This window comes from Canis aureus, chromosome 9, assembly GCF_053574225.1.
Source record: "Canis aureus isolate CA01 chromosome 9, VMU_Caureus_v.1.0, whole genome shotgun sequence".
NCBI lineage: Eukaryota > Metazoa > Chordata > Mammalia > Carnivora > Canidae > Canis > Canis aureus.
In genome coordinates this window covers 31,252,028-31,272,567 of record NC_135619.1, presented here as the reverse complement: position 1 = coordinate 31,272,567, position 20,540 = coordinate 31,252,028, and the positions used below count along the sequence as shown (strand labels likewise).

The 20,540-nt window shown below is 41.9% G+C and overlaps 1 protein-coding gene and 1 long non-coding RNA gene across 9 annotated transcripts in view; one reads left to right on the top strand and one right to left on the bottom strand.

The window, feature by feature from the left end:
* FRMD6 (FERM domain containing 6) overlaps positions 1-20,540 on the bottom strand; it is a 231,859-nt gene that overhangs the window by 66,072 nt on the left and 145,247 nt on the right. For 2 of the 4 annotated variants that reach the window (XM_077909282.1, XM_077909285.1), the window contains exon 1: positions 7,881-8,024. The exons of 1 other annotated variant lie outside the window; for it this stretch is intronic. The gene's annotated coding sequence lies outside the window, so the exon portion shown is untranslated. Of the gene's footprint in view, positions 1-7,142; positions 7,275-7,880; positions 8,025-20,540 lie in introns of those variants that run through there. One more of the 4 variants, XM_077909284.1, reaches the window with a different exon arrangement.
* Positions 8,227-20,002, top strand: LOC144320578 (uncharacterized). Of its 5 annotated transcripts, none has more exons than XR_013386203.1 (6): positions 8,227-8,705; positions 9,135-9,250; positions 14,879-16,497; positions 18,716-18,819; positions 18,913-19,052; positions 19,334-20,002. It is a non-coding gene; the product is annotated as an uncharacterized LOC144320578 (long non-coding RNA). The 5 variants fall into 5 exon arrangements; XR_013386202.1 differs by having other exon boundaries at positions 9,135-9,254; XR_013386205.1 differs by lacking the exon at positions 8,227-8,705 and having other exon boundaries at positions 8,712-9,254; positions 14,879-15,779; positions 16,360-16,497.

Below are 20,540 nucleotides of genomic sequence, written 5' to 3'. Positions count from 1 at the left end.
ATAAAATCAATAGGGTACAAGACATGGGCCACTGGTACTAAGTTAAAAATACTTTGCACAATCTTCATTATCATAAAGAGTATTTTTTTAATCTGTAGATTTATTTTTTGGCATCTGGAAAGGAATAATTATCTAGTAAGCAGAAGCTGAGAGATTGAGTGAGACTACTGGAAATTAAAAGAGAATTAGCGGGATCCCTGGGTGGCGCAGTGGTTTGGCGCCTGCCTTTGGCCCAGGGCGCGATCCTGGAGACCCGGGATCGAATCCCACGTCAGGCTCCTGGTGCATGGAGCCTGCTTCTCCCTCTGCCTGTGTCTCTGCCTCTCTCTCTCTCTGTGTGACTATCATAAATAAATAAAGAAAAAAAAATAATAATAATAATAAAAAAATAAAAGAGAATTAGGGAAAATCAATCAACCAATTAGTGATCAATGGGACAGGCCAGCAGCTACTCTCAGTGCAGTGATACAGATTGTTCAATATCTGTAACTGAGAAATACTATGTTTTGCTGTCTGCTGAATGTTATCAAAAACAAAATATAATAAAATCTCAGGAGCTACTTATAAATTAAAGGCTCAAGAACTACCAAGAAAACTATAAATCCTATGCAACATTTTTTTTTGTCTTCAGTAATAACAGCTAACATTACTTGACAATTTGCCATGTGTCAGTCAGACTATATCATTGCTTTATATGTACTACTTCATTTAAAAATCAAAACAGCACTGTGGCACAGTTACTATCTTTATCCTCACTTTCTAGATAAGGAAAAGGAGGTTCAGAGAATTAAGTAACTTCCTCAAGGTTACACATTGGAAGATAGTGGAGCCTGGATCTGGGCCCCAAAAGAGGATATCAAAGACCTCGTTCTTACTGTTATACTTACCTGTTTTTCTTCCTTGTTGCTTCTGAAACACACTACTCTTTTCTGCAGTAATATCGGCGATCAACTTGTCAGAGCTGTGATCCTATGGTGACGCAACGCATCTTTAAAAAATTTTCTAAGAGTATACATGCTAAGTTTTTGCTGTTCTAAGCAGTATATAATTTGAGCAGGATATATTTACTACCCATTTGTAAAACTTCTGTTATTTTACCTGTGTTTCACCTTCATAATGAGCCTACGTGAAAATTCTGAGCCTTTTCTTAAATCACAAAAAATGCTCTTTTTCTCTTTAAGGAAACACAAAAGAAAGATTTATATCATTTGTTTTTCTTTATAAGCACTTTGTTTTATCTATTAGATTGCTCATAATCCTATGTTTTACAGTAAATGCTTCCTGGAGACTGCCACAGACTTCAGCATCAGAATTTTACTGTTGTTATAGGTAGAGACAGGATGTTTCCACAGATGTTTATGAAAAGATAACTTGAAGGGGGATAAGGGTGTCCAAGGGAGGAGAAAAGTGTGTAAAAGGTAGGGACATAATGGCAGGAAGAGGCAAACAAAAAAACAAAAAAGAATTTTTCACAATATCTTAAGAATGAACTATTCTGAAAATATTTAGAAAGCAGTCCTTTGAAATTGGGGTCCAGCCTAGATCATTTATGGATCGATGAAAGAATGAGTCAGGAGGAACCTCAAGATGTCTCCTACTTCGCACTTAATACCCAACATCTCACTGGAAAGCCCTAGAACACAGGGAGAAGGAGAAAAGGGAAAAAAGAGAAGTACCAAGGGACTTCTGCATGGGAGCAGAGGCAGAACAGCATTAAGGAGGTAAAATTCTGTCTCACTGGGCTCCTGCTCAGTTTTCTCTGGGCAGGTCTAAGTCTATCTGAACAGAGCCACAGAATACCTTAGTGGCAATCAGAAAAGGGCACCCTATCCTTAGGCCAGTGGACTCACTGCTTGAACTGCAGAATAGTGAGCGGGCTAGGTTTTAGTGCTCAGCACTAATCCAGACTGGACCGAGGGTCAGAAGCAGCTTGTACTCTTGATGCTGTCCTTAGCTGTGAGACTGAGTCACTCAACCTCACAGGGCATCAGTCCCTCCACTTATAAAAACAATGGTGAGGCTAGCTGCCAATGAAGGTCTCCTCCCTCTTCCCAATTCTCAGTTAAAATCTGGCAATATCCAGCTGGTCTACTCCCGTGTCCCTGAAACACTGGATTCTGTGGACTGAGTGTTTTTGTAATGTTGCATTTTTTCTCTCACATTTCTTAAGTATTTTTCTCTTTTAATCTTGAGACTATACTCTCAACTCCAAAGTACTCAACTTTTCTTGAGCCATCAAAAGGTCATACCCCAAATATCCGCCCCAAACTAACCCAAATGTCTATCAAAAGGACATAAACTGTATACATTTATCCACAGAAATAAAAGGAAAAAGAACTGCTACTTGCATCAGTTTGGACACAACACTATGTTGAGCTGAAGACAGAAAAAAAGAACTTATATGTGATTGCACTTAAATGCAGTCTGAGAACAGGTTAAAACTAACCTGTGGCAATTGAAGTCAGAGCACTGGTACCCATGGGGCAGGGATTACAAATGTAAGGAGAGGCTTCTGTGTGTGTGGCGGGGGGGGAGGGCGGGGGAGAGATGAAGTAATGATCTGGTTGTTGTTTTTTTTTGTTTTTTTTTTATTTGGATGCCTGGATATGATCACTTCGTGGTATATATTTCTGATCTGTGCATTTTTCTGGTTGTATCTAATTACTCAATAACATGTTAAACGAAATAAAGCCACAGGGACCCCCACTCCCAAAACCATCTACTGAAATTGGACAGTACAAGTGCTGCTAGTTGTGGGGAGAAAAAGAACTACTCATTTAATGTAAACCACACATTAAAGCTAAGTGAGCTTTTCATTCATTTCCTAAAATCTTCATCCAGAACTTGCTTGATTTTTATAATGATTTCCTCCTTTATATGAAATTATAGCTCTAAGTTAGTATAAAATTATTGCTTTTCTGTGTTCATATACCTATAAAACATTATTGCTCAAGGTCCTATAATAAATATGTGTCAAACCAGGGTTATTAAAAAAAAAACCTGAAAATATTCCTGGATAATCAATTAGGAATGCTGAAGGTTCTCAATAGTTATTTTTGGTCAGAATTATCCAGTTATCACATTAATGAAATAAACCAGATAACAACCAAATCTCTTAGTTTCTTGCTGTGGAGGTTAAACCCTGCTAGGTAAGGCCACACAAGTGGGGAAAGGCATCGAAGAAAATGCTGGACGCAGACAGCTCCAAGGAAGCTGCAGGCAACACTCCTCTGGCCTATAACTGGTTGATCTGAATTTGGTGTGGCACTACATTTTTCTCCTCCTGAGAAATTTTTTCTTATCAAATCAGTGATTTCTTTCCCCTTCCCAGTGTTCTAGAATCTCTTTTTGATCAATACAGTGCACTACATGACTGCTCCACTGGATCCATATTAAAAGTGATATGGGCAGCCCCGGTGGCCCAGCAGTTTGGCGCCGCCTTTGGCCAGGGGTATGATCCTGGAGACCGGGAATCGAGTCCCACGTCGGGCTCCCTGCATGGACCCTGCTTCCCTCCCTCTCCCTCTGCCGGTGTCTCTGCCTCTCTCTCTCTCTCTTTCTCTCTGTCATGAATAAATAAATAAAATCTTAAAAAAAAAAAAAGTGGTATTATACAAACTTGCATCAGCAGTAATTACACCACCAAATCATATCAGATAATCTGGACGCACAGGCATAGCTTGTTTCAGTTAAAATTTTATGATAACCATGACCATTGCTACTGTAGAGCCCCTCTGGTCCTACAGCATGGCAAGGAGGCTCTAGTTTCCACAAATTTGGGGGGAATAACTAAGTTTTGTAGAATCAGTAGAATTTAGACAAAAAGTGTTCCCAGTCTTTGAAATGATAAGTAGGGTTGGGTGGGGGGGGGTGGAACACAATAATAAACATCCCGTTCCTAAACATTATTTAACATCAAAGCAGCAATTCAACACAAATGCAGGCGAGCCGTCCAGAATAATAATATCACTTAACATCACTATATCAAGTTGTATACAGATAGTGTAGGGCACCTTAATATTAATCCTTTTTTTCTCAGCCAAAAAGATCTTACTTTTTAATTTCCACTTTCAAATAAGTTTTCCCTTCTTCAGCCTTGTTTCAAATATTCATCCTAAATTCAGATTTCCCTTGCAACTCAATGCCCGGTAGTCTACTTCCTCCTTCCTCTCAAATTATTCCTTTGACTTACTTCTACTTATTTTTATAAATAAGCCTCTTCCTTAGAATAATGTGTAATTCAAAAGGCCCTCTCTATTACCCTCCATATCAAAGTTTAACTACAGAGGCCAACAATCTATTTTTCCTGTTTGGGTGTAGGAAAGATACTTTTTTTTCCCTTAAGATTTTATTTATCTATTTGAGAGAGAGAGAGTGAGTGCGTGCACAAGAGTGGGGTTAGGTGCAGAGGGAGAGGGAGAAAGAGAAGCAGACTCTCCACTGAGTAGGGCTTGATCCCAGAAACCTGAGATCATGACCTGAGCCAAAGGCAGACGCTTAACCCACTGAGTCACCCAGATGCCCCTAAGAAATGTACATTGTAACTAAAATCACACCAAGCATAAAATTCCATCATTGTATCTTTTCTATTTCTCCCTCCTACACCCAATTGTTTAATACACAATCACAATGTAATTAAACTCCCAAATGTGTAATTACATAATCAAAGACTTCTTAAAAGTATATAATTTTAAGTGTGCAACACACACCTTTTATAACTTTAGTGCTGGAAGTACAGATTTTTTAAAGGACTGTAGTTTTCTCATAGGTTGTCTTAGTTGTTTCTTGGTGAGGGAGCAGGGTAGAGGATTATAAGGACCAACTGCTTTATCAGAAACCACAAACTGTATTACAACAGGATTCTACTGAAGACTGCAAACACACAAAACTCTATTTCCTTTAAAAGAGAACTGGAATTGCATAAATGAAAGCCAAAGATTCTATGCTTTGCCTATAAGAATACACAATGCTGAATACTTCTGGCTTTCCTACACAGGCCTCATTTACCAAACCAGGCTATTTATAAGGTTTGTATTAACATGGAATAGGAAAAACCCATCTCCGCATAAATACAGAAAACTTTATATTCTTTAGAACACTTAAAACAATATTAAAAGAACTTTAAAGAAGGCCTCTGAAATTTAGTTCTGAACTCAGAAAACCACCTAAGGGATAATTTGTGAATGCCATCTGGGATCCAGGCAGTTTCATCAACAAAAGGGAAAACTTGTTGAGATCATCCAAATCTAAAATTCACATACATTTTTACATCTGGACTGAATTAATCTTTTCTTGGTATACTGGCTTTCATGTAATAAAATAATTGTTTGCAGGTTTTTTTGTTTTTTTTTTTTTTTTAACCCTCAGTCTCAGAAATCAAAATGTGCAGCATCCAAGTTGAAAACTACAAAGAATTCCTTTATCAAAAAGTTGTGAGACAGGACTCATTTACACTAAACTCTGAACTTGACAATTCAGTCAAAAACAATTCTGTTTGAAACTTTCATTTCAAGCATCTGCCACAAAAGGCTACACAAGTCTATTATGTCATAAGTTCTGAAAGCCAAAGGCTTTATAAGTGTAGTTAAAAGTGGAAACTAAGTCCAGAAACTAGAAAAGCTCTACAACCCCCACTTCCCTGGATTCAGCTAGCCCAACTGAATGAATTTTTACAGATTGTGTTGCCAGAAAAGATTACCTAGCACATGGACACTTTGCTTTCAAACACAGTGTCTTCATGCTAGCACTACTGTTTTCCTGGAGAGCTAAGACCATCTTAAATCAGCAAGTTCAAATTATGTACTTGAAGCTGATAGCTTACCCCAGTTGCCCCCCCAAAAACGAGGGAGTGGAAGTAGAGAAAGATTTCCTTTCTCTTAAGATGTTTTGAGTTCTGCAAGAACTGCTGATTACTGTGGTCCATCAGTGTCAGATCTCAGGCATTTTTACAAGTAATTCAAAAGGGGGAAAATTAGTTCATATTACAGTCAGTCTGCTTTCTGGAGAAGATATCCTGCAGATAACTTGATAGTAGATACCCCCCCAGGGACCCTTCTCTTCTAATGATCCCAAAGGTCCATTTTAATATGAAATATAAATCCAGTATGTTTACAAACATACTGAAAGAGCATTTAAATGTCAGCTGTCTCATACTGTGGAGTAATTTCATTTTTAACAAAATACTTTTATTTCTCAAAGCCACACCCAAGGAAAATGATTAAGTGCTACAAGTTTTATACTACAAAGGACAACAGCAAAAGCATCTGTTTTCCTGCCTCTCTCCTCTGGGTTTCTCCCCTCCCCCAACTCTCTACTGAGCAGGCTGTAAGTCTTGGTGCTTGTTAAAAATCACTTTCTACAATACTCTTCATAATGCTGTAGATTCTGAAAAACTTCTTATCCTTTAACAATGCTGAGACTGACTTTATGCACTGCTCTAAGAAGGAAAAAAAAACCCAAAAGTCAAAAGCCTTTTTAATGACAGATGTATTACGGAAAATTTTCCCCACAAAGTTTTGATGCTGTGAAATATCAACTCCCTGAAATCACAGAAAGGAAATGACTTACATTCTTGGAAAATGAAGCCACTAGCAGCTTTCTCCAACAGTATTTTCTAATCCCTAAACTACACCCTGTGGTAACGGTGGAGTATTTCGCGTAAAAGCTAAATTTAAATAGATGCTTGTAAAACCCATAAACAAACATCGTCGGATCTCAGGGGGGGGGGGGGGGAGGGAAGGCAGAATCACATACTTTTTTCTGCACACCCAAAAAAAGCTGCAGAGCACAGGCTTGAAGTCCAAGGCAACCTGAGAACGCTTGCTGAAGTTTTCCTTCCCCGCTGTGGGCTATGCAAAGCTCCTGGGGGAAATTTTGGCAAAACAGATTTTTGCCAAAAAAAAAAAATAAAAACGAGAAGGGTGTAAGGGAGCTAATATTTCTTTGGACACGAAGTACACAACTGCACGGCCTGAACATCTGCCAGCTTTCATTTCAACTTCAAAATATACTTATTTTGACAGCTTTCCATTTATTCATCCCCTTAAAGAAAACGCCCTCCGCACGAGGCTATGCTGTCCCGGGACTCGAGGTGCTGCTCCCAGCCCTGTGGGTCTCACGCGGGGGCCCCCCGCGGTCCATACCTGACAGCGCCCGGCCCTCCTGGAGGACAGGCTGGTGGTCTCCCCTGCCCCGGGCCGGGCCTGCACGCCGCAAGCACCTCCGGGAACCCAAATGCTGCAGGCCGCGCCCCCAACTCGCATCCCACCGAGGCCCCCTTCTGGCGCCGCCGAGCCCCGGCTCAGTCTCGGGCTCCCCGACCAGACGCTTCAGGGACCGCGCTCGGGTCCCTTCCCGCAGCCGGGCTGCCGGGCCCCGGCGCGCGCACAACAGGCGGCACGGCCGGGGCGCACCCGCCAGGAGCCCCCGGGACAGGGCGCGGAGGACCACCGGGGAGCCGAGCGCGGCCCCGTGAGCCCGGGGCGCAGCCCGCAGCCCCCGCCGGCCTCCCGCCCTCGCTGCACTGGAGGCCACGGAGCTCCCCGCCTCCCGCGCCGCGGGGCTCGGCTGCCCCCGGGCCCGTCCTCCCGTCCCGCCGTGGGCGAGCTCCGCCGCTGGAGGCTGGAGGGGCGACCTTCCAGCCCGGTGCGCGACGCCCAGCGCCGAGAAAGCACGAAGGCGGCGAAGAAAGACGCAGGGAAGGGGGCACTGCTTTGGCTGGGGCTCTCGGCTCCCAGAAACCCTCCCCAGGTCCCGTCCGGCCGCCGCCGCCGCCGCCGCCGCCGCCCGGCCGGCAGGGGGCACAGTGGGCAGCCGGGGCGCGGTGGCCGGGCCGGGGGGCGGGATGGGAGCCCCCCCAGGCGCCGAGTTCTCGCTAGTACCTCGCAGAAAGCCCGGAGCGCCAGGCGTCCGACTCCCGCCAGCTCTCGCTCCCTTCCAGCCTCCGCCGCGCCAGCCCGGCTCTTCTCAGCCCCTCTGCCCCGGGAGCTAGACGAGCGCTCCGCGTCCGCCCCGCCCCCGCCTCCCGCCCCCGCCCCGCCCCCGCCTCCCGCCCCCGCCCCGCCCCGCCCACCGAGGCCCCGCCCACCGAGGCCCCGCCCACACGGCCGCCCCGAGGTGGCGGGGGTGGCGGCCGAGCTGCGGGAGCGGAGAGCCTAGCCTGCGGCCGCACGTGGAGCCCCGCCGGCCCCGCCCCGGACCCAACCAAGCGTCCCGCGGAGGGGTGCCGGGACTCGGGCGCGGGGGAAGGCGGAGGGGGCCTGAGGCAGGAGCAGAGCTGCGGAAGGGCGCTGTGTGTGTGGACCCCTGCGATCGGGACCTCTCCCCACGCGACGGAGGCGGGAGGGGACGCTGTCGGCTCCCCCCTTCTGGCCGAATGGTCCTCCCCGACGCGCGGCCCCCGCTCCCCTGGAACGCGCTCTCCCGAGCCAGTCGGGCTGGGCTGGGCTGGGCTGGGCGGGGGCGGCTGTTTGGCCTGAGCCTCGTCTTACTAATTCCGAGCGGCGGGCGGAGGGCAGGCCCCTCACAGAGGCTGCGATCCCAGCGGAGGAGGCTTCGTGACTCCTCACTTCCCTCCCGTCCTCCTTCCCGCACCCACCGGCCCGCCCACCCCGCGGGACGCCGCGCCCTCGTGGGTTTTACACTGGATGGAGGGGGCGCGCCTGGAAGCCAAGCCTCCCCCGCTAACTCTCCCTGCGGTTGTAAACGTAGACACAGCCTCTGTTTGCTGTGGTTTTAGCGTACGTGACCCCCTCCGAAATTCTGTTTGCCTGCTCCCGAAGGTGACGGGTGGGCAGAGGGGCCCCTGGAAGTGTTTTTTTATGGCACCAAGAGTCCAATCAGGAGACTGAGGTTTCTTTGCCTCTTTTCGTTGCTGGGTCCGGGAAAGAGCTGCACCTCGTGGATCAGCCTGTGCCCGCTGGGACCTGCCACTCGGAACTGGAGACAACGGAGAGCCCCAGCCTGCATCCAGCTGGTTCCCGGGCCAGGGATGCACAGCGCCCCCACCTGCTGGGCTGCTGCCCCCCCCTGCCCAGGTCTTAGGCCGACTGCTGACCCAGTGACCTCTGACCAGGGGCGGCAGTAACGCCCCACAGGGCCCCTCACTAAACTAATAACAGGGTGTATGTTTCCAGGTATGACAAATGGGTGAGGAGACCAGCAGAGGAGAACCTGAGAAAGGACAATATCCAAAATCAGATTTATGCTGACAGAAGCCAGCTTAAAAAATGCTCTTTTAATCCAAACATCAGTAGGTAAAGCTGGCTGACTGACAGTGTGCCTGTTTGTGTGCCTACTTTGCTTGGCAAAAGACATTCAGTTTTGTGTTCGTTAGGGCTAAAGCTAACTTGGAATAGTTGCCTCTTTCCCAGCTTTTACAATTTGGGAGCCATGATACTGGAATAGACTATTAGAAGCTTTGATCTTTTTTCACAGTTGATAATACATTCATAGTTTAGTTCTGATAAAGCAAAGCGGCAGTGTCTAAGGATATTGCGCTTATGATTTCAAGTCGTGACTTCATATGGAAAAGAAGACAACTACCTCTCGATGATTGCCTTCTAAATTAGTTGTACTTAATAGAATAAAATTAAAAATTAGTCTACAGTAGTTGATGAAAATGTAGGCATTTAAAAGTGGAGGACTGCACTTTTCTCTCATCTTTATCTTTTATATGCATTCAGAATGAGTGCATAGTGAACACTAGTTGGTAAGGCCTTAATTTTATGTCTAATGAGATAGTTCAGCATTTCAGATGAAAAGATAAATGAGTAAGACGTTATTATCTTGGAAAACAGTTCCTAAATCTGATTTCTTTTCAGGCCTTCTGAACCTAGCAGATAAAGAACAACACATTGTTAGATTGTGAAACATTGCTGCAATATAAAATAATTAGGTAAACCAAGGAGAAAAATATTTTAAACAGCTTTAAAAAAAAAACACATATGTTTAAGATTGGGTTTATGGTCTAGAATTAGATTGTAGCAAAATTTACTATGTGAATATTTTTTAATCATAATGATCATATTAACAGTGAATACCACAAAAAACATGTACTCTTATATAATACCTTTTGTAAACTAAGTACTTTAAAACTCTTAAAAACCATTTTATAAGCCCCTGAAACATCATAAAATTCTGAAAGGATTGCTTTGGAAAACAACGCATAATCTACTCAAGATGGAAGTGGAGCTGAGAGAGGATGGGTTGTGTTAGTTATTTCTTATCACAGGAAATGTTTCCCTGCATTTGTTAAGTAAAGAATTCAAATTCATAGGTAAAGTTATATTTTATGATTCTTTTTGATGTTGAGATATAGTTCTATTTTCATTGGTATGACGAGATGTTTTCCTAAATATGAGACATTCATTGCCCATCAGTGAAAGATCACATTAAGCACATCTTAAATTACTACTCTTTCCATGGCATATAAATATTAACATAACTCTATATTTTTTTGCAGGGAGGAGGGTTGGAAGAAGTTATTCATTCCATGAATTTATTGAGTACTTCCAAACACCAGGCACAGGGTTAGACTCTGGGATTTGAAAGTAAAGATACTCCTAGATTTTATAGTAGTTTGAGGAAGCAGGCCTGTGAGTAAACAGTCACAATCCACTTTAAATCTTGCCAGCGTGAAACTACGCAGGAAGAATCGTGAGAAGGCCTAGGACCTGCAAGGAGGGCATCAGACATCCTCTGTGTGGATAAGAAGGGTGAACTGAGGTGGGAAGGATGAACAAAAGTTTGTCTAGGAACAGGTTGGTTGAGGTGATGGTTCTCAAACTTGGCAGCACGTTGAAATCACCTGGGGACTTTCAAAAACTATGTTCCAGGCATTTGACTTAATTGGTCTGGGATGTGGCCTGGGGTTGGAAATGTTTTAAAAATCCCCAGATTATTCTAAGTGGAGACACATGTGGGAACCATGGGTTGTGGAAACCTTGGGTCACACAGCATCTCAGGTAGGGGGGGCACAGAGTGAGGACTGGGGGCAGGGGCAGGTAGTGTTTAAAGCATGATGGCCATAGCCTCATTTTATAATTGAAGAGGCTTAAGCTTTGGTGGCCCATATTTACACAATTTTGGCATGAAGAACACAAATAAAAAAGCAAAGAGATTGAACTTCTCTAATTCACATTCCTTTACAAATATTTTCCAAACATTAAACTAGTATTTTGAGAATTATGATCAGTTCAGTACATTCAAAGAAAAAAAATTACTTGTTTTTCATCTTCCATATATAATTCAGGGTTATTTGGGACTCAGTATGTGTTAATGCTGAAATAGAATTTAGAGAGGGATACCTCGATGGTTCAGTGGTTAAGTGTCTGCCTTGGGCTCAGGTAATGATCCCAGCATCCTGGGATCCAGTGCCATATAGGGCTCTCTGCAGAGAACCTGCTCCTCCCCCTGCTTATTTCTCTGCCTCTCTGTCTCTCTCATGAATAAATAAATAAAAGCTTTAAAAAAAAAGAGAGCGAGAGAAAGAAGTTGGTAATTTGACATACTGGCTTTTAAAGAAGACCTTCTCCAAATTAAATATTGTTCCCCATTCTGGCTGAAGGTCATAATAAAAAAATTAGGTTCTTTTTTTTTTTTTTTTTTTGGTAACGACCAAAGTTCCATTTAAAAAGCAAAACAAAATACATTTGAAAGCAATCGAAATTCATTTAAATAAGTCCCACTCTAAGGTCTTAAATATCCATTTAGCTAATGTATATTATTTTGAAAGACAAACGAATCAGATGTCGAAACTTAACAGTGCAGTGATATAGTCCTGGTTCTCATGGTCTTCCATTTAAAATGTTCTTTTTATTATTCTCAGTGGTATATCATCACTGTGTTTTGTTACACAAAAATACCAAAAGAGATTTTAATTCTCAAGTCAGGAAAATTGATTATCAAATAATGTCTCATTATTATGCACCAAGAGCCCCTAACCAGAACAAATAATTTTGCAGGGGTAGCACAGCACAGGGATTAATATATTATGGAGCACTCGAATACAGAAAGATTTACCTTTACCCTGTTTAGAGACACAAAGTCAAAAAACTAACTGAATTCTGTTTTGGCCATCAAACTTTGAGAAAATATTAAAAACAGGATGAGAAAATATTTAAAACAGGATAATCTGATTATCCTGGGACAAAATTTGTTTTTTTTTAATAATAAATTTATTTTTTATTGCTCTTCAATTTGCCAACATACAGAATAACACGCAGTGCTCATCCCATCAAGTGCCCCCCTCAGTGCCCGTCACCCATTCACCCCCACCCCCCGCCCTCCTCCCCTTCCACCACCCCTAGTTCGTTTCCCAGAGTTAGGAGTCTTTATGTAATATGTAAAACTTTACAGGAGACATATTTGAAGAACCATTTTTCTTTCCATTCTATTATGGCTTTAGTTTCACCAAAACACCACATTACTGTTCCTTGAGGGCTTAAATACATGAATACTCCAGACAAGTTTGATAAGACTGGGTGCGCCAGGCTAGGCCCTTCACTTGAGCAGAGGCAGCTCTAAATGGGGCAGTAAAGGTTCACACTGCAAAAGGTGGAGTGCCCCAGCACTGAAGTGTTGGAGGGAAAAGTCATAGTGGCAGAGAGGCCATGCTTGTTTGAGGAATACTGCTGTTAACTAAAATATAGTGAGGAATTAAGTGTGCAAATAGCATTTCTGCTCTATGCATGGGGCTTCACATTCTAAAGACTGAAGATAGGTACAGAAAAATGTCTAGTAGAAGGGACAAGACAAGGGGTAGGCTCCCTATAGGATGAGGCTTCATTATGTGTGCCATTTGTGTTTATACAATGGGCCTTAAAGTTCCCAGAGCAGTGTTTCAGCTCTGATTCCTTGATTCCTCTCTGAAAAGCTGAAGGAAAACACTCCTACCCCCAGAGGTGGGAGACCACTCCCTCCACTCCCCATTGTGGGAGACAGATGAGCAGTGAAAGGAAGTAGGAATCTGGTGATAGATTGGTTACTCCAAATTATGCCTCAGGCACACTCTGATTATCTTTATCTGAGATAATATTCCTTGAGGAGTCACTCAAACACAAATGATAACACTACAGATGTCAGTGAAATTCTCATCAATATTTTATGACCTCTTACCAATTTGTGCCTGAGACATATGAAGCTAGAATAGAAAGGAGATGTGAACATCCATCTGCCAGAACACAGGCTTACAGCCCAGCCAATACTGGCTTTCTTGAGGCTACCAACAAAAGTTTCACTTATGAAGAGAGTTGATGAAATCTGTACATGCTGTTTTAATTTGGTGACCTTGTGTAGATTTTAAGCATAACAAATGTGCCTTTTAGCTTTATCTGCTTGAAAAAGAATGATGAATAAAAGCACAGGTAAGATGTGCTAGCTCAGGAATTTCTCAGGAAGTTCATTGAAATTAAAGGTCTCTGTTGGTGGGGCCTCCAAGGAACACCCTATCTAACTGTGGTGGTCGGGGTTTTGGTTATAACACAAGGTCCTGATGTGCTGTTTGTATTACTCACTTGTATGTGAGGGAAAAAATATCTGTGAACACCCACTTTGGTTCCCTGTTTTCCTCTCACCTGATCCTAGGTTAGAAACAAAATCTACTTTCACTCTTGTTTGGCATGCCTATGGAACCAAATGCCGAAAAAATCATAAGGAGTTCTTCCATAGGCAAAGCACTGGTTATATATTTCTTTTTCAAGGGTAGCCTAGTATGTCATTCTATTAGCCTACACAGAATACTTCTGCTATAGTTCTTTAAAGAAAGAACATTGGTAATTAGGCATGGAGTTCGAATTAGAAACCAAGGATTGTGAGCTTGTTCTCAAATGACCTCAAACCCAGATACTTAGTTTTGACAGGCCTGGAGAAGAAAGTACTAGGTGATAGCACTCTTAACTATATCTAGCTTTGAAGGTAAGACTCTTGGGGTAGAGAGGTAGGGCTAGGCCTTCTTAAACACACTTCCCTTTAAAAACATTATTATGTGGGGCACCTGGGTGGCTCAGTGGTTGAGGTCTGCCTTTGGCTCAGGTCATGATCCTGGGGTCCTGGGAATGAGTCCTGCATCAGGCTCCCCAGAGGGAGCCTGCTTCTCCCTCTGCCTATGTCTCTGCCTCTCTCTCTGTCTCTCATGAATAAATAAATAAAAATCTTTTAAAAAATAAAACTTTATTATATATTTATGATTCACATATTATTAAACATTTTATGATTTCTTAAACAAAAATAGAATCAGCAAATCAGTGATTTTTTGTTCTGCCCATAGTTCTATATTGGATAATAATTTTTGTCCCTTACACCCTAATTTCTTAAGAGATAATGGGATATATACTTAACATATAATTTTACATATATATACTTCATATAAAATACAAATCAATATAAAATATTTGATCACATGACTTTTCATAGCACTTTTCTCATCTGAAATTATGAATATGTTCACTTGTTTGTCACTGTCTTTCCCTTTAGAATTTAAGCCTCATCTAAACACAGACCTAGTCTGACTAACTGCTGTGACCTCAGCATCTAGAACAGTGTCTGGTATATATTTATTGAATGAATGAATCCCATGAATGATGTATACGGAAGGGGTGTGTGTGTGTATGTGTGTGTACACACATGTATGTTGAGGGAGGGTGGAAAAAAGTTACTGAGATGAGAATGGAAAAAGTTGAACATTTTCTGAGATGGATTTTGGGCAGATATTCCAGGTAATGTGAGAAAGGATCTATCACTTAATACTTTTGGTTGACTTGAGTGGAATACCATATATCACCCAATTCATATAATGTTTATATTTAATGTATAAATCTATAATCAGAAAAATTATACATCTATCAATATTCCTTAATGTATATTTTATTTCTATTTGCAGCTTTCCTTCCACCTGACTCACCCTGCAGACTTTTGAAAATATTAAGAAGAATGTTAGAGGGATTTTACTAGAGCAGTTAAACAATTATTGAATTTCTTGCCAACTAGATACTCTTGGGAACAGGATGGTTTGTGTTGAGCAAGGGAAAAGTAAATGGCCCTACTTCCTTTTGCTCAGTGCCCCCACATCCATGTGAAGTTTTCCTTGAGTCATCTGGAACTGCTCCATCTCTGAACACTGGAAACCTCCCCACCGTTGCCACATCCTACCCTTCTACCTCTCCCACCAGAGCTATTGTTTGACTTGAGACTTTTCAGTCACCAAAACCCTCCCAGTTCTTCCAGTTAATTGGCCATTTTTGGCCTCACTTTCCTCTTCTTTCCTTTGGAATTCAAAGCCTACGTTCCCTATTTTGAATGTATTCTCCCCTGTAGTCTATGCCCCATATCTCCTTGACCTTCTAATAAAGCTTTCCCAACAACCCTAATATTCAGGAAAACTTGGTCACCATTTTCTTGCTTATTGCTTTGAAGTCACCAGGGAGACTAAAGAAAATCTAATGAATGTGCTGATTAGATAACATCTGAGCAGGGAGCACTTACAGATGCTTGATCAGCTTCTTGTGCTGATTAGATAACATCTGAGCATGGAGCACTTACAGATGCTTGATCAACTTCTTATTCATCCCTGGTGGACTCCCTTTCCCTTTTACCAAAGTGTTCAGATTTTTTTTTAAGGATTTATTTATTTGAGAGAGGTGGGCAAGGGGCAGAGGGAGAGAGAGTGTCTTAAGCAGACTCCAGGCTGATCACAGAGCCCAACTCAGGGATCGATTTCATGACCCTTTGATCAGGCCCTGAGCCAAAACCAAGAGACGGACACAACCAGCTGCATTACCCAGGTGCTCCACAATGTTCTTATTTCTGTGTCTCTCTTCAAGTCCCTCATCCCAGTCTAAAACGCTGCCACTCTCAAGGGTCAACCTAGCCCATCTCTACTAGCAGGCCACTGGTCTGAAAGGCTTAAGTATTACCTCGTTGAATGCTCACAACAGCCCTTTGAGGGAGGCACTATCATTATTCCTATCCTACAGATGCCTAAGATCTTAAAGAAAGTAAGTGGTGGATCTGAACTCAGGAAATTTGTCTCAAAGCTCACACATGCTCTCCCTAAACTGTCTTATTTATGGTGCAGAGCTGACTCCAGGAGTTTTCTCACTAGGGCTTGAGTTCTCCCCACCTCCAAACATCTATGTGTCTTCCTTGGAAGCTGTTCTCTCCCTACCCCTCTCAGCCAACATCCTACCAAAGCTCTATATCCCGATCCCACCTAGCTGTTCAGGGGCCTTCTCCATCATTTGTTTATTCACTTAGCAAGTACATAGTAAGTACCTGTTGTATACCAGGTATTGGGGACACAGGTAGACAAGGCCTAATCTTCCAACCTAGGAGATTATCTAATTATTCACTCTCCCCCTTAAGTATTCAGTATCTGGCCAGCTCCTAGACCATTCTTCGCATTAACAGAGTGTTGGAATCACTGGACATTTTACACTACACCTAGCACTGACCCGGGCAGGACACCAGATACATGTCTGACAGATGGCTGAATGATTCCAGGTAAAGTAATTATAGTTTGGAAGTTTGTCCTTAGTCCTCTTTCTGAAAAGTAGCCCACTGCAGGTGGGCCTCTAGCTCATACCTTTTTGTCAGCAGATCTGGGAAGGTTTGGAAAACTAACCCTTTGTCATTATGGACTAAGTGGCACTTTAGCTGAAATGTATTCCCACCAAAGGTACCCCAAACTGGTAATTGTGACTTAAGCCTTGTAATCTATTGGGAAAAGAAAGACACAATCTTATTAAAGCAATTTCAGCATTGGTAAGGGGGGAGATATTTATCAGACTAGGCACCTTTTAAACTTATATTTTGCCACTTTTAATCTAGCAATTCTCAACTAGAGGGTGATTTTGCCCCCAAAAGAACATTTGGCAGTGTCTGGAGACATGTTTGGTTATTGCAACTCAGGGGGTTGGGAGGAGTGTCTAGTGGATAGAGGCTAGGGATGCTACTAAGCATCCTACAGTGCGGGGCACCACACAACAAAGAATTATTGCCCCCAGTTGAGAACCATGGATTTAAAGGGTGATCTTGGGGATCCCAGGGTGGCTCCGTGGTTTAGCGCCTGCCTTCGGCCCAGGGCGTGATCCTGGAGTCCCAGGATCGAGTCCTACGTCGGGCTCCCTGCGTGGAGCCTGCTTCTCCCTCTACCTGTGTCTCTGCCTCTCTCTCTCTCTCTCTCTCTCTCTGTGTGTGTGTGTGTGTGTGTGTGTGTGTCTCATGAATAAATAAACAAAATCTTTTAAAAAATAAAAAAATTAAGGGTGACCCTGACTGGAACATTTAGTTACCCTGTAAGTTGGATTTGAGGGAAGGGTCCCTTTGGGAATGCTGACTGAGCCTGCTGAAGGTCTGTTGAAAAGTTGATAGAGGTGAATCATTTGGGACCTACAGAGCCAGGTATTCAGGCTGAATTTTTCCACCTACTCTTTCCCTAACTTTACCTGGATTTTTGTCTTAGCCCCAAGACACCTGATACACATTCTATGTCTTCTTTATCACCTATTTTAGTGTATAGTGACTTCAAGAAGGAAAAGTAAAGTGGATAATCCCTATATCTGACAAAAGAATTTTTTTTTTTTTTACATAAGTATAGTTTCTACCTCTGGCTATAAAATTTCTAACGTGGTGGAACACTATTCTGCTTGTCAACAGAGTTATAGGAAGATCTCAATCCAAATTAAATGACAGGTAAAAGAAGAAAAAAGCTGGAAACACTAGTGCTTTTCACTTACATTAATGAAGAATCAAGTTTTGAACTAAAATTAGTGTTAAAAACATATTAATAAAGTATAAAGTTTATATTTTAACCAGGCCTGACTAGTTATTAGCTCTTATAATGAATAATTATAATTATTTAATTTGCTAAATTTTATTTTTAAGTAGTAGAAATGCACATAACAGAATAAATAATATCAGTTTTTAGCAAATGGCTCCTGCCAAGTATATATAAATAAACTTTGAAAGGATCATTAAGGCCATTAAAAATTATTTGCCTGGATCATATTCTTCACATTCCTATCGCCTAAAGCCATTTCCTATCTCTATGCCTCCTTCCATCATTCTTCATATCATTAACATTTATCCTAAAGAATATATATGTCTGTATTCAAATGTATTCAAAGTCTCATGAAATCAAAACCCCAGAATAACTATAAAAAGTGTCAAATATTACCACTTAGACTTATTAGCTGATTTCTTTTAGACCATTTTTTTCCAAACTTGCAAACGTATCTGAACCATCTAAGAACTAGGGGCAAGGCTGGGCATCTCAGAATAATATACAACAGCAACAACGTCTTCGAAGGATTCTGACACCCATCTGTGACCACATGTGTAATTGCACTGTTAATGCTCATGCTAAAGTAAGATGTAAATGAAGAGTCCAGATTCAAGATACTTGAGAAATATTTAATTTGATACCTCAAAATGCTTTAGCTATTGTAACTCTATAAATCCCTTCCAATGAATAAAACTAGGTGGGAGGGAAGGTGGAGGGGAAAATGTGTTAAGATGTGATAGTAATCTTTTATCGCAATAAGGACAGTGATGTCCAATTTGAATTAGGGAAGGGTTGCCTATTTTTGATTCTTTGTGATGTGAATGGAGTAACTAAAACTGTGATTTTCGATTTGGTCAATAAGAAGCTATTCAACTAAAGATAAAACAAGGATGCTGACCAGTCTTACTGAATAATGTAATTGCATCTACTCCCCAGAAACTTCCACATCAATCTAACAGTGGATAAATGAATCACAGTCTTAATTAACATTTCCAGAAATATGCTGATGGGCAGCTGTAAGAAAGTGGAATATAGGATATGTAAGCATCCCAATTTCTACTTTTTTTCCATTTCACAGCTTTGCTCTTTTGATGCTGCCTAATAAACATGTACATATTCCATCCCTACTGCAGTGACTCACCCAGGACTTTGGAAGGTGACACCTCATTGATAAATACAAGGTTGCATGGATAGATACTATTTTGTTCTATGAGTGACAAGTAACGTCAGAAGACTGGTTTCCAGGAATGCAATGCACTTAAAATAATGACAGGTGATTGTTTATTGATCATTTACTATGTTTTAGGTACTGTGCCAAATGTTTTATTATCTAATAACAACAGCGACCCTATGAGATATGTACCATCACAATTCCTATTTGGCAAGAAGGTATCAATAGGCAGTGCTTGATCACACCCTTCCACTCCAACAGCTTAAATTTGCCTGTGTTTTAAATTGATCAGACTAAAGGAATAATGACCAAAGCTCTCAGGTAAGTTACTACACCCCCTCTGCATTCATCGGCAACTCAGTTCTTTCCCTTCAAATTTCCAGTTACTTCATTTGAGCCATAAGGAGAGAGCATAAAGGAAAGAGGTGGACAGTTCAGGGGAACATACTGGGATCCGACTGGCAGTCCCTGGAATCACCTCTGCCTATTAAGTGTCTATGATTTTATCATTGCTAGAGCCAGGTTGTAAAATCTAGCATGCGACAAGAGCCTCCTGTGTCAGCTGTGGCTCCCAGAACGGTGGTTGGCAATCCTGAGTCTCCAGGAGGAATTCAAACAATGCAGACCTCCACAGCTCCAGGCTTTCAGCCTGAATGGAATGGTAGGGACCAAATTACTGTTCCTATTGGCATTGAAGATTGGTCACTACGCTATCCTGTCTCGTTCAGCTCATTATCCATGGAAAGAACTCGGCAAACTTTTTTCTTACTCAGAGATTTCCCTATCACTCTTCGCAACTTGGAGAACTCTTGAAAAAAAAAATGTCCTTGAGTTTCAAGAAAAACCAGCCATTAAAATCTTTTGGGGGATCTGGGGAAAGATGATTTAAATTGGGATGATTTTTAAAAACTGTTTTAGGTGGGTGAGGGGATGGGTAAAATAGGTGATGAGGGTTAAGGAGGGCCCTTGCTTTGCTGAGCACTGGGTGTTATATGGAAGTGTTGACTCACTGTACTGTACACCTGAACTGATTTTTTATATTGGAAGTTAACTAACTGGAATTTAAATAAAAACTTAAATTAAAAACTCTTTTAGATGGACTTATGGATTTTTTTGGACTTAAGGATTTTATTTATGAAGGTACAAACAGATCAACTTGTAATATGAATTTCATCTTTGTCCTCACATTTCAAAATTGCTCCCACTATTGTAAGCCCTACTTCAAAACATATCCCTTTAGCTTTGTGACCTATTATGCTAATTAACAAGGAAAAATATTCTTGTTCTCCATTCTCTTTACCTTTGTTTTTATTTTTTTATTTGGGTATAGTTAACACACAATATTATATTAACTTCAGTCATACAACTTAGTGATCTGACAAGCTTATACATTATGCTAATGTTTACCACAAGTGTATCTACCATCTGTCCTGTTATGTCACTATTACATATCATTGACTATATTCCTTAGTCTGTACCTTTTATTTTTGTGTCTTATTCATTCCATAACTGGAAGCCCCTGTCTTCTTCTCCCCTTTACCCATTTTGCCCAATCCCAGCCCCCTCCCCTCTGGCAACCATTAGTTTGTT